Source organism: Nylanderia fulva, unplaced genomic scaffold, assembly GCF_048542155.1.
Source record: "Nylanderia fulva isolate GAGA-0341 unplaced genomic scaffold, ASM4854215v1 Scaffold572, whole genome shotgun sequence".
NCBI lineage: Eukaryota > Metazoa > Arthropoda > Insecta > Hymenoptera > Formicidae > Nylanderia > Nylanderia fulva.
This window is the reverse complement of record NW_028190668.1, coordinates 59,099-64,884: the sequence shown is the minus strand read 5'-3', so window position 1 is coordinate 64,884 and position 5,786 is coordinate 59,099. Positions and strand designations below refer to the sequence as shown.

At 41.3% G+C, this 5,786-nt stretch overlaps 1 pseudogene; it reads left to right on the top strand.

The window, feature by feature from the left end:
• Positions 1 to 3,856: 3,856 nt before the first annotated feature.
• LOC146720979 (large subunit ribosomal RNA) lies at positions 3,857 to 5,786 on the top strand (annotated as a pseudogene).

The following is a 5,786-nucleotide window of genomic DNA, read 5'->3' as shown; positions in this document are numbered from 1 at the left end:
GACTAAGAATGCACCAAACGTCTTAAGCCAGGTGTAAGGCAACGTGCCGATGGCTGCTTGGCCACGAAGACGTGAAACAGCGCGGTCGCAAACGTTCCCTCTGGGGTACCTGCCGACCCCCCAGAGTAGCTAGGCTTGGTGATATCATGGAGGCTCTGAATCACTTGATACTTGTTCCTACCATACTCGTGGGATGAAAAATGGAGAAAAATGAAAAAACTAAAAATACACTCAAACCAAAGTTAACGATGAAACACAAACCCGGAGATAAAGAACAGGACCCGTTCAAGAGAAGGGAGTCTATTCCCAGATCACCACCACCATCGGCGAAAATAATAACTGGAGGAATAAATAGGCCTTGCTTTAGCGCTTTGCTTGAACAAGGTGAGGAGGCATACGACTCTCCGGCTGAAAAAAAAAAAACGACAAAAAGCCCCAGTTCAAAAAAATACAGAGAAACTGATGATAATGATGTATTTATTTTTCCTGAACCTGATTCAAAAAAGCAATGCGAATAGTGTGGAAAGAGAGAGGAAACTGGAACAAAAAGGCTCACCGAAAGTTGAAAAGGACGACAAGGAAGTTACGCTAGAAGAAGTGAGATCTGAAAGAGTAGCTCTAGAAGAGTGTTCTCTTTAATGAAAACAATAAAATCAATAAGAATACAATTAAGTTCATATTGTCTAAGTGGGTGCTACTAGAAGGGAAATTACAAGAGAGTATCGTTGAGAAGAGAAAAATTAAAGTGTACTTACCTGGCATCGAAAAATTCTATCAGTTCGATGTCCTATGTTCAAGTGGCGTTCACTCCATGGTCCGGAACAGCAGCATCTGAAACAGAAAAAAAAGAAATTATCCAACGTACTACACTAAAAAGCGGATTCAAGGACTAATTCTTCGGTAATGATTGTTAAGCCTTTAAATGAAAAGGACAATTTAACGTGTGAGGATGTCAAAGAAAAACTTACAAAGAAAATGAATCCGTTAATTAAAGAAATAAGGATTAAAAGAATGAGAAAGGTGGGAGACAGAGGCATTCTAGTGGAAACGGAAGGTGGAAACGAATTAAAAAAGATCCAGCAGATAATAGAAGACAATGAATGCGGGCTGAAAACAGAGTTGCCTAAGAAAACTGGACCCAGTATGATAGTATATGACGTAGAAAAGTCGGTCACAAAGGAGCAGTTTATGGAACAATTTTGGTCTAAGAATGTTGAAAACTTGGAATCGCCAAGCAGGAAAATGAAAGCAGGGTTAAATACAGATACAACACATTGTTAAAACCAGAAATACTAATAACTGGGTAATAGAGGTGACAGGAGAGATAAGAAGAAAACTCTTGGAGCAAGAACGACTATATATTGACTGGAGATCATACAAGGTTAATGATTACTTAGCCTTGACTAGGTGCTTCCGTTGTCTAGGCTTAGGCCACAGTGTTAAACACTGCAAGGAAAAGACCACCACTTGTGGACACTGTGGGGGGGGGGGGGGGGCGGGCCAATATAAGCACCAATTGCTCAGAGAGAGAGAGAGAATCTGCAGTCTGCGCTAATTGTACAAGAGCCTAAAAGGAAAGACACACAATCATACTTGTAAGTGACAAGAGATCGCCCGGAGTATCTAAGAGTAACTGAAATCGTAAGAATAAAATAGATTATACATAATGATAAATGTCTTTCAAATAAATGGTTGGCCGTTCGCAGGACGGCATCATACGAATTAGATTAATAAGTAGGGAACAAGGCATTGATGGTGTCTGATAACAAGAAACCATACGTCTTCCAAGGACAAGTCCAAAGGCTGCGTCTTCACTTGGTGCAAGAGTTGTTCAAAGTAATAAGGTGACAGATACAAAAGCTGCTATAGTTGTATATAATCAGGAAATAACTGTCACAAAATCGAACAGTTTACGGACGAACATATAGCTTGCGCACATATAGTACATAATGAAGTAAACTTATATTTGGTATCAGTTTATTGTCAATTTTCCATGGAGCTAAACTATTTTATTAATAAGTTGGAGACTATAATAGAAACGTTCAAAAGCCACGACATGATCATATCAATGGACTCCAATGCTCACTCCAAAACTTGGTACTGCAAAGAGAACGACGCGAAAGGCGAATTACTCGAGGATTTCCTAATAAATAAAAATGTATACATTTTGAATCAGCCTGGAAACGAACCAACGTTCTCTACTATAATAGGAGAGGCCAATATAGACTTGACTGTGGTGAATAGTGGAGTCCTGAAGGATATTAATGATTGGAAGGTCTTCCCGAAAATGACTTCCTCAGACCATAATTGTATATACTTTGAACATAACAACAATAAAAATTCAGAAACAAATAGTATATTCCTAAGTACGATTAAATTAGGTAGCGATTTTACAACTGATTGGACTTATCGGCGAAGTGACTTTTGGAAACATTATTGCCGGATGGAAAGGAAAGTACAGAAGCAGAGGATTCACAAAAACTAAAGAACAGATATAGCGAATACTTAAACTACAATATGGAACAGGAAATAAGAATGGACGAAATAGATGAAGCAATTAAAAGAACAAAGAAGAAAAAAGTTCCTGGTCCGGATAAAATAACAGCGGAAATATTAAAAATAGTTTGGATAGCAGCACCAAACGCACTTTACGTCACTCTTCAACACATGCTTTGATAAAAAATAGCTTTCCAAAGCAATGGAAACAGGCGGATTTAAAACTGCTGCTCAAAAGCCCTGAAAAGGATCCGAGCGATCCTAAACCGTACAGGCCAATCTCACTGTTGTCATTTGTTGGGAAAATGTACGAAAGAATCATGGTACAACGTTTCAAAGTAATTTACGAAAGTCTAGAAATGTGCTCCGACAATCAATATGGCTTCATAAAGGGACGATCAACGGAGGACGCAATATGCAGAGCGGTCAGCAGCGTGAAATCTGCCGAATCAAAGTACTAATGGGCATATTTGTCGATATAAGTAGAGCATTCGACAATCTTTCTTGGATTGGGATTTTGGACAGGATTAGGAGTGTGCACTGCACAAGGAAGTTGTTTGAGGTGTTCATGGATTACTTCTCGAATCGAGAGGTACAATGGCAAGCCGGGAGAGTGAATTGGGGTATCCAAGCTCCTGAGTAAGGGTGTCCTCAGGGTTCCATTTTTGGGCCCACAGCATGGAACATAGTTATGGACCAATTATTAGTGGAACAAAAAACTGAAGCTGAAACGAGATCTGAATACATAGCATATGCGGATGATATTCTAATCCTAGTGCCAGGAAAATTCAGGAAACAATTAGAGGAAGAGGCGCAGAAGGAAATAAACAGGATAATGAAATGGAGTACGGATAGCGGGTTACAAATATGGAAATAAAACAAGGGTGCTGTGTTATTAAAGGGAATTTGGATGCTGAAAGGAAGCCCAGAGTCTTCTTAGGGCAAAAAAAGATAAAATTTTGTACAGAAATAAAGTATCTCGGAGTATACATGGATGAAAAGCTATCGTTTTTGCCGCATATAAGATATACTAAGGAGAAAGTCAGGAAAATATTCGCTAAAATTAAAAGAGTCAATAGAAGTAGATGGAGAATAGGAAGAGGATGTTTAAAAACTGTTAACTTAATACCTCTTCTTACTACTGCCAATTATGCTATATGCTGTGGGGGCGTGGTATCTAAGAGCCACTCACTCACTTTCACGCTAGAAGGCAATTGGACGCTGCCCAGCCGCTTTGTTATATTAGCAACTAATAATATCTGCAGAACAACATCAACTGAAGCAACTACAAACTCTGACTGGTACTTTATCTATTGACTTGCAAGCTGTTAAAGACGCTGCATTTTATAATATTAAGAAAAATAAAAATTTTATTTATGATAACATGGAAATAAACAACGACTTTTGAAGAAAGAACAAAGGAGTACACAAAACATTAAAGTCCCAAGTTGTTAAAAAGTTAGAAGAAACGTAACAACACAGATGGAAAAATTCGCTCAAGGGCCGTATTACATATACCTATATTCCCAATGTGACATTCGTGGGAAAAAATCCCTGGTTCGTTCCAAATCAGAAGATGTTCTCCATACTAATCTAGTCACGGTTCTACAAACGATAGACTATTCAGATTGGGGTGAAGTTCACACACCATCCTGTCCCTATTGCGATGATGAGGAGACAGTATATCATATTATCTTCTCTTTTAAAAAATGAACATTTAAGAAACGAACGAATTAGGGAATTGAGAAATGAATGTCTTTCTGATATGGAAAGACTTATTAAACGAAAGAAAGTTACAAAGAATTTGTTGTTTTTATTGAAAAAACATATGAAATAGGAAATGGTTTCGCTGAGTAGAATGGCTCGCTCCTCCACGTGGCGGGGATGGAAACGTTAGTCGAATTACTGACGGCTAAGAAGCCAATAATGAACTTAATAAATTTCTATAAAGAAATAAACTTATACATAACCACTTGAACCTATACGATCACATTAGTGAACGAGTTAGATGAATACAATTAAGCATTAGATAAACAAGCGGATATGATATAACATTGGGAGCCGCGAAATGAAGGGTGCAACAAATAATAAATAAAAATGTCCCTATCTACTGTCTAGCGAAACCACTGCCAAGGGAACGGGCTTGGAAAAATTAGCGGGGAAAGAAGACCCTGTTGAGCTTGACTCTAGTCTGGGCACTGTAAGGAGACATGAAGGTGTAGCATAAGTGGGAGATGGCAACATCGCCGGTGAAATACCACTACTTTCATCGTTTCCTTACTTACTGTTACGGTAGCGGAGCGCGTGCCCCGATGGCTTCGCGCCCCGGCGGTCACTGTGTGTTTCTAGAGCCAAGCTGTCAGAGTGGCGTGAGGCCTCGGCCGATCGCCTTTAATACTCCCGCGTGATCCGATTCGAGGACACTGCCAGGCGGGGAGTTTTGACTGGGGCGGTACATCTGTCAAAGAATAACGCAGGTGTCCTAAGGCCAGCTCAGCGAGGACAGAAACCTCGCGTAGAGCAAAAGGGCAAAAGCTGGCTTGATCTCGATGTTCAGTACGCATAGAGACTGCGAAAGCACGGCCTATCGATCCTTTTGGCTTGAAGAGTTTTTCAGCAAGAGGGTGTCAGAAAAGTTACCACAGGGATAACTGGCTTGTGGGCGGCCAAGCGTTTATAGCGACGTCGCTTTTTTTGATCCTCCGATGTTGGCTCTTCCTATCATTGCGAAGCAGAATTCGCCAAGCGTCGGATTGTTTTACCCGCCAAGGGAACGTGGAGGGTTTAAACCGTCGTGAGACAGGTTAGTTTTTACCCTACTGATGACTAGTCATTGCGATAGTAATCCTGCTCATTACGAGAGGAACCGCAGGTTTTGGACATTTGGTTCACGCACTCGGTCGAGCGCCGGTGGTGCGAAGCTACCACCGTGGGATTATGCCTGAAAAGCCTCTAAAGCCGTATCCTCTCCAGTCGAAGGTTTGGCAATGATATCTCTAGGAGTCTCGTGAGTCGAAAGGCGCAATGTGTCAAAAAATGTGACACTACTAGGCGGCCGGCCTCGGGCCGGTCGTCGCACGAGCCCGGTTTGCCGTACGGCGCCATCGCCCGTGCCGGGATCTCACCGCTACGACGCACGGCGTCTAACGGTCGATATGGTTTTTGCAAGTTCGATGTCGAGACTCGGAATCGTCTGTAGACGACTTAGGTACCTGGCGGATTTGTACTCGGTAGAGCAGTTACCACGCTGCGATCTGTTGAGAACTCAGCCCCTCGGCTTGGGGATTCGT